Source organism: Ascaphus truei, chromosome 2 (genome assembly GCF_040206685.1).
Source record: "Ascaphus truei isolate aAscTru1 chromosome 2, aAscTru1.hap1, whole genome shotgun sequence".
NCBI classification, from domain to species: domain Eukaryota; kingdom Metazoa; phylum Chordata; class Amphibia; order Anura; family Ascaphidae; genus Ascaphus; species Ascaphus truei.
In genome coordinates this window covers 429,873,286-429,881,934 of record NC_134484.1, presented here as the reverse complement: position 1 = coordinate 429,881,934, position 8,649 = coordinate 429,873,286, and the positions used below count along the sequence as shown (strand labels likewise).

General features: G+C 42.6%; 1 protein-coding gene across 4 annotated transcripts in view; it reads left to right on the top strand.

The window, feature by feature from the left end:
- Nucleotides 1–577: 577 nt before the first annotated feature.
- CUL2 (cullin 2) overlaps nt 578–8,649 on the top strand; it is a 103,329-nt gene continuing 95,257 nt past the window's right edge. For 2 of the 4 annotated variants that reach the window (XM_075587747.1, XM_075587748.1), the window contains exon 1: nt 578–859. The gene's annotated coding sequence lies outside the window, so the exon portion shown is untranslated. The remainder of the gene's footprint in view (nt 860–8,649) is intronic. The other 2 variants (XM_075587749.1, XM_075587750.1) reach the window with 2 other exon arrangements.

Genomic DNA, 8,649 nt, shown 5'->3' with positions numbered 1-8,649 from the left:
CTGCTTCTTAAACAGTCATTATTAATTGCAGTTTTGATGTAGTGTAGGATGATAAACACTTTCACTGGCTAAGGCTGCATCCCCGCTAGCGCTGAGCGGGCAGCGCTTACGGCGGTTACTTACATATATAGATATATGTACTGTAAGTCCCCGCTCACGCTGTGTGCACACATGCTCGCCGCTTAGGTAAACAAAAAATATATACTTTCCAGCGCGCTCAACTACCTGCAATGCCCCATCCCCCCCCCACGTACATGCAGGACACCTGGCGCTCATGCTTGGAGCGCTCTCCAAGCATGAGCGCGCTCAGCGCCAGCGGGGACTCAGCATTAGGCAGCACAGATATATACATTGCATGAATAGCATGAGGGATAATAATGCTGGTGTCACCAGTCATTTATTGAATCGGTAATATAAGCCTATACATTTATTCAGTGTTGTTATTTATCTTTAGAAAGAATGGGGAAGCCCTCTGACTCCCTCCCTCCTCCTGCCTGTCAGCAGACATCCATTAGCAGATATGAGGAAGTCTGACCCTCGGTGGCTTCCGTACCGTGGATTAGCCCATCTGAGGGACTGTGGGGGAGGGTTAACACCACATCATCTGTTTGACCGCTTCCTTTCCTATGCTGGGCCCGTTTCCCCCCCGCAGTAGTCTGACACACGGATCTGTGCGGTGGTTTCGCGGTGACAGCCAGGTCTCAGCTGCGTTGCGTCTCGTGGAGGTTTTCCGCACCCCTCCGCGCGTGGAGCGGATGGTGCATCCCGGCATCCCAGGTAATGGCAGCGCAGTGAGCGGCGGCGGTGACAGCTGAGGATCTCTCCCCCTCACCCGCCGGGACACTGACGCGTGTGACAGGTAAGGCCCGCGGCTCCCCTCACCCTGCTCACTGCCGGGGGCCCGGACCTCACCCCGGGGGTTACAGCAGCGCCGCCAGGTCCTGTCCCTGTAACCTTCCCCAGCACAGACACCTCTCCCCCTCACATCGGGGCCTGAGACCATGGCGCGCCTCCTCACACCGGGGCTCTGCCTCCCACACCGGGGCCCTGCCTCCTCACACCGGGGCCCTGCCCCCTCACACCGGGGCCCTGCCCCCTCACACCGGGGCCCTGCCTCCCACACCGGGGCCCTGCCTCCCACACCGGGGCCCTGCCTCCTCACACCGGGGCCCTGCCTCCTCACACCGGGGCCCTGCCTCCTCACACCGGGGCCCTGCCCCCTCACACCGGGGCCCTGCCCCCTCACACCGGGGCCCTGCCCCCTCACACCGGGGCCCTGCCCCCTCACACCGGGGCCCTGCCCCCTCACACCGGGGCCCTGCCCCCTCACACCGGGGCCCTGCCCCCTCACACCGGGGCCCTGCCCCCTCACACCGGGGCCCTGCCCCCTCACACTGGGGCCCTCCACAACTCACACCTGGGCCCCGCCTCCTCACACTGGGGCCTCACACCGGGGGTCCGCCTCCTCACACCGGGGCTTCACCCCAGGGGCCCCTGCCTCCTCACCCCAGGGGCCCCTGCCTCCTCTCCCCGGGGGCCCCTGCCTCCTCTCCCCGGGGGCCCCTGTCTCCTCTCCCCGGGGCTCGGCACCTTCTTTTACCGTGCACCCCAAAACTGGAACAACCTACTGGAGACTCTCACAGCCACCACCAGTTTAAGTTCTTTAAAAACCAAACCTGTCTCACATTTTAATCTGGTCTGTAACTGTTACATATGCCCATAATATATATTATCTGTAACTGTGTATGTATTGTATGTCTTTATATAGCGCCATAAATGTACATAGCGCTTCACAGTAGTAATACATATCATATAAATAACAAATAATATAAATCAGGTCATGGGAATAAGTGCTTCAGACATAAAAGTAATATTAAGGAAGAGGAGTCCCTGCTCCGAGGAGCTTACAATCTAATTGGTGGGTAGGGAGAACGTACAGAGACAGTAGGAGGGAATTCTAGTAAGTGCGTCTGCAGGGGGCCAAGCTTTATGTATCGTGTCCAGGATTATCCAGTGCTATTCTTGTATATAATGTATACCCTGTTCACTTATGTAACTGTATTTGTAACCATGTACTATTTGTCATTTTAACTCTATGTTCAGGACATACAGGCAGTCCTCGTTTTACAACGCTTCGTTTTACAACGAATGGCTTATCCAACGCTATGCAATGCATACCTATGTTCACTTATACAACGCCAAAACGGCTTATCCAACGCTCTTACGACGCTTTGCAACGTTGTTTATGTGTATGTGTGTATATACACACATACACATAAACAACGTTGCAAAGCATCGTAAGAGCGTATATATATATATATATAATATAATATATTATTTATTATGTTATATTATATATATAATACAGTATATACACTATATAATTTATGTGTGTGCTGCATATGTTATTGCCTGCGTAAAATATTTGGTGTATTTTAGTGTTAAAAATGCCTTCAGGAACGGAACCTTTCATTTAAACTGTGTTCCTATGGGAAAACGTGTTTCGCTTTACAACGTTTCGCTATCCAACACCATTTTGAGTAACACATTGTGTCGGATAACCGAGGACTGCCTGTACTTGAAAACGAGAGGTAACTCTCAATGTATTACTTCCTGGTAAAACATTTTATAAATAAAAAAAATAAATAAATTGTCGCTACCCCGAAGCTCTGCTCCTCCCGGCCCAACAGCAGTAGTCACGTGTAGGCGTCTGCCAGGCCTGGGCTGTATCCCGCTTGACCCCTTGTCTTCACTCGACCTATAGATCTGGGGGTTATTATTCTGTACAACTGGGGCAAACTGATCCAGTATAGATTGCAAGTGGGGTTGTTGCAGCACCCACTGAGTTTAGATATTTTTACATTAAGCTAATTGTGTAGGTTCCTGATTTTATATGTAGGCACCACCTTGAGAAAGGTCTCGTTGGGCTAATGGAACGTCGGTTTGTTGTGTCATTTTCCTCATACAAAAACTTGTTTACTGACTTACTTGAGTGCTGCTCTCTGATTTTGCGTAACAACGGTATTGTGTGTGTGTGTGTGTGGTTTATCAAAAGGAAGTGGTGTTAGCTAGATCTGTATAGTTTGTTTTCTTTTTTAAGGATCAGAGTTATGTCCCTTTTTTTTTTTTTTTTTTGTATTTGTGTAACCTAATCATCATATATTGTAGTGCATGTTTGGGGAAAATTGTTAGATTACATCTTTTGTAATGAGTGCGATACTTAGTTCTGTAGTTGTGTTTTTTTTTTTGTTAATTTGCGTGCGGCTAGCCATTTACACAGGCCAATAATATTATAATAGAGTATTGGCGACCCTGTACGAAATGGTGGTAAGTGCATAACTTAATTGAAAGAAAGGAGTCTGTGTTTTACAGAAACACTAATCATACTCCTGCTGGGAGGCCTACAGCCCCAGTAAGGGGTACATTAAGTATGTTTTTAGCAGCTTCTTTGTAGATTGTGATACATAGTGGATAAATATTAGAGTTCTTAATAGATGAAATGATGGTGCACAGATCTTTGAAACCTCCGGTTTCTTAGTGTATGTTTAGGTAAGCTTGAAAATCTGTTGTGGAGCATGCTCAGGTGTGTAGTTTATATTTGCCTAGACTAGAGGAAGGCAAATTAAAAAGAAACAAATGTCCTGTTTACAGTAATGAGCAGTAAAACATTTTCTGGATCCATAATGCAACTGAATGTTGATAACCTTTCTAGTAAGTCCTAGTAATAAGGTTGTCCTTTGGCTTTTGATCTGTATTTATTACTCAGTCATACTGTTAATGTGAAATCTCCATGGGGATGGAAATAAGTTTGCGCAACTCAGCCCTTTGTGTAACAAACTACGCAGACTATTTCTATTTCTGCAATCTGATTCTCACCCGTCATGCAGCGTCCATATAATTGGGCAATTCAACTCATAACCAAGTTGTAGTTATCCACATGTAAAACAAACAGGAATCATGTGTACCGAGCTTCAGTAAAATATGTATTTCTCCAATAATACCGAAATATACTTTTAGGTTGGTAACTCGATACAAGCTCTGGTGAGTGTTTTTTTTTTTTTTTTTTTTTTTTTTTAACGTCCCCGTGGTCCACTGAATGCAAACCGCACACAAATTCAATCAGAACCGCAAAAGATATTAAGGCACCTGTGGACATTCAAGTAACCGTTCAGGTTGTGCTATAAACCAAGGGAACTTTTAACTGATTGGAGCTTGTGATCTTTTCTGGTTATGCAAGTTGTTTTTTTTTTTTTTTTTTTTTTTAAATCTGCTCATTACGAATGCAGTGTGAACACAGATATTCCACCTGCAGCCCTTAACAAAAATCGAATGAGATGGGATATACACTGCTATTATAAGCTGTCGTCAGTTCAACTTTGCCTTCCTCTTGTTTTACAAAACAATTTTTTTTTATTGTTGTTTCACCTGTTTATTATCGTAAACTGGTATCGGGGGTTACCGTAGCATCCTCTGTGTGTGTGCTGTACAGGCATACCCCGCATTAACGTACGCAATGGGACCGGAGCATGTATGTAAAGCGAAAATGTACTTAAAGTGAAGCACTACATTTTCCCACTTATCGATGCATGTACTGTACTGCAATCGTAACATACGTGCATAACTGATGTAAATAACGCATTTGTAACAGGCTCTATAGTCTCCCCGCTTGCGCACAGCTTTGGTACAGGTAGGGAGCCGGTATTGCTGTTCAGAACGTGATGACAGGCGCATGCGTGAGATGCCGTTTGCCTATTGGGCGATATGTACTTACTCGCGAGTGTACTTAAAGTGAGTGTACTTAAAGCGGGGTATGCCTGTATATGAAAGAATCTGCCCAGTTTCAACTTCCAGCGTGGAGAATTGTTCACATTAGATCACCAAAGTATAACTATAGGATTTAGTAAAGGTTGGCATCACTAAAGATGAGTCTCAACAATAGTGTTAAACTCGGCAAACTGAGGAGTTTGCTTCTTTAACAATAAAAAAGTGCAGGCTTACAACACTACTAGTGTTATTATCTAGTAGAAAGGTATAAAGTATATACTCTGGTCTTATAAACCAAGGTGTTTTTTTTTTTATCTAACTCATGCATAGTTTTGCTTTTATTTTGAGCCTCACTTTTGCTGTGTAAGGGAAGAAGCATTGCAGATATTGTATGTGCTGTATGGTTCCACTTGGTAAGAATATCATACTATTTATATCTAGCGGTGTTAGAAAACCACAAATATCTATGTATGTATATCTGCTAAGTTTCCATGTGCCTGTATATTAAAAAAATATTAGTGCCAGTCACCAAGTTCTTTAACCATTTGACCACAAATCTGAATCTGTTGGGATAATCTTCAGTCTGTTCTAGTCTTTGGCATTCAGACTTTTTGGGACGCAGGAATCAACTCTTGGGTAACAAGTTTAGGAGCTTCCCAATTTGTTATAGATTTTAGCAAGTTTAATTTTTTTGCCCACTCAGTGGTATTTTTTGTCATTTTTATAGGTGCCAAATGGTAATAAATTCTGTTAGGGTATAAAATTCCTTGTGGCGTGTAGAAAGATTGAGTTTCATGCCCTGCATACAATAGATTGTATGAAACTGTGCTTTTAATGTTCTATCCAAGTATCATTATTTGTGACACTTTCTGCTGCTCTGTTTCCCAGTGTGGAGTACGTACTGTATGTTGTGTTTCTTGCACTCTGCGTTCTTGAATCACCATTTTAACTATTGACCAACGCTCAGTTTTGTTTGCTGTATTTCTTGCATAAAATAGTAAATATTTTTAGAATTTAACTACTTTTTGCTGAAGGAATCTATAGCAAAGTGTTTAAAACATGTTGGTTATTATTTATTTATAAAATATTTTACCAGGAAGTAATACATTGAGAGTTACCTCTCGTTTTCAAGTATGTCCTGGGCACAGAGTAAGACAAATAATACATGGTTACAAATACAGTTACATAAATGAACAGGGTATACATTATACACAAGACATTGCATGCACAGTTAAAGAAAATATATATTATGGGCGAATTAAACAGTTACAGACCAGGTTAAAATGTGAGACAGCCTTAGATTTGAAAGAACTTAAACTGGTGGTGGATGTGAGAGTCTCTGGTAGGTTGTTCCAGTTTTGGGGTGCACGGTAGGAGAAGGAGGAACGGCCGGATACTTTGTTGAGCCTTGGGACCATGAACAGTCTTTTGGAGTCAGATCTCAGATAATAAGTGCTGCATGTGGTAGGGGTGAGGAGCTTGTTCGGGTAGCTTGCCCATGAAGAATTTAAAGGCAAGACAGGAAAGGTGAACTTTGCGCCTAGATTCTAGTGATGACCAATCTAGTTCTTTGAGCATTTCGCAGTGATGTGTGTTGTAGTTGCATTGGAGAACAAAATGACAAATTGAATTGTAGAGGGTCTCAAGTTTACTAAGGTGGGTTTGAGGTGCCTAGCCATATACTATGTCTCCATAGTCAATAATTGGCATTAGCATCTGCTGTGCGATACGCTTTCTGACCAGGAGACTTAGGGAGGATTTGTTCCTGTAAAGTACCCCTAGTTTTGCATAGGTCTTGGTTGTCAGGGTATCAATGTGCATCCCGAATGCTAAGTGGGAGTCCAACCACATGCCCAGGTATTTAAAACTAGTAACAGGAGTTAGGGTGGTGTTAGTGTTGGTTCTAATCTGGAGCTAAGTCGCTGGAAGCATTAAAAATTTAGTCTTGGTCCCAAATACCATTGTTACAGTCTTGTCAGTGTTTAAAAACAGTTTGTTTTGGGAAATCCAGTTTTCGAGTCTCAAAAAGTCAGACTGAAGTATGTGTTGAAGGTCAGAGAGGCTTTGGCTGTGTGCATATAGGATTGTGTCCCACTTTGCATACTTTTTTAAATTGCTTTACAAACCTCTGCCCAGTTACATGTCTCCACTACTTCATTTTAACTGATTTGCTACAAGAGACACATGCATTTAAAAATGATGCACTTGGTTTTTTATATAGTTATTTGAAGAAATAGTTAAAACATTTTTTTTTAAATATATCAATGTAACTTGGATGGGGCTTGTGTGGTAATATTTATGACTAATAAGATTTTTTTGTTTTTTTATTGGGGTGATTAAAAAAAATGAATGTCTTGGTGATCAAGTCGTTTTGTGAAACCTGATTCCTGTCCTGGATGTCCCATGTTTTATTGGTTCCAGTTAAAATAAATGCATTACAGCTGATTAGAAGTCTTCCATTTGAATGCATACAGTATTACTTTTTATATTAGTTGCAAGGTGCACAGTGTTGGAATAGTGGAATTGATGTTTGTGTGCTTAAAGCTGCAGTTCAAGCTGTCGTTGTATTAAAACATGTGCATCAATACAAACCTACACACTGACAAGTGTTTAGCTAAGTTGCCGATCAGGGGTCACTAAATGCATCTTGGGTCCTCTTCTGCTGCACTCGCAGCCAAAGTTCTGTGAGGAAGATCATGTGACCAGGCAGGTACTAGATACAATTTGGTTCAATACCAGAGAGAGGGCAGGGCTCATGAAAGTGATGCTGTTTCAGAAGGAAGTGTGAGTTTGTAATGGCTGCTATAGGAAAAAAAAAGTGCCTGTTAATGTGTATATGTATATATATATATATATGTATGTATGTGTGTGTGTGTCCTATGACACAAATTGTTAGTCCAATAAAAAAGGTATCACCTAATACTGAAGAACTCATTTATTCTGCACTATTGCAACTGGACTAACACGGCTATTTTCTGATATATATACAGTTAGGTCCGGAAATAATTGGACACTGATACAAGTTTTGTTATTTCGGCTGTGTACCAAAATAAATTCAAGTTACAGTTAAATAATGAATATGGGCTTAAAGTGCAGTCTATCAGCTTTAATTTGAGGGTATTCACATCCAAATTGGAGGAAGGGTTTAGGAATTACATCTCTTTAATAAGTAGCCTCCTCTTTTTCAAGGGACCAAAAGTAATTGGACAATTGGCTCAAAAGCTGTTTCATGGACAGGTGTGGGCTATTCCTTCGTTATTTCAGCATCAATTAAGCAGGTAAAAGGTCTGGAGTTGATTCCAGGTGTGACATTCGCATTTGGAAGCTGTTGCTGTGAACCCGCTACATGCGCTCAAAGGAGCTCTCAATGCAAGTGAAACAGGGCATCCTTAGGCTGCAAAAAAAAGAAAATCCATCAGAGAGATAGTAGGATCATTAGGTGTGGCCAAATCAACAGTTTGGTACATTCTGAGAAAAAAAAGAACGCACTGGTGAGCTCTGCAACACAAAAAGGCTTGGACATCCACGGAAGACAACATTGGGGGATTATTGTAGGATCCTTTCAATTTTAAAGAAACCCACTTTACAACATCTAGCCAAGTGAAGAACACTCTCCAGAAGGTAGGCTTATCATTATCCAAGTTTACCATAAAGAGAAGACTTCACGAGAGCAAATACAGAGGGTTCACCACAAGGTGCAAACCATTCATAAACCTCAAGAATAGAAAGGCCAGATTAGACTTTGCCAAACAATATCTAAAAAAGGAAGCCCAGTTTTGGAACAGCATTCTTTGGACAGATGAAACTAAGATCAACCTGTACCAGAATGATGGGAAGAAAAAAGTATGGAGAAGGCTTGGAACGGCTCATGATTCGAAGCTTACC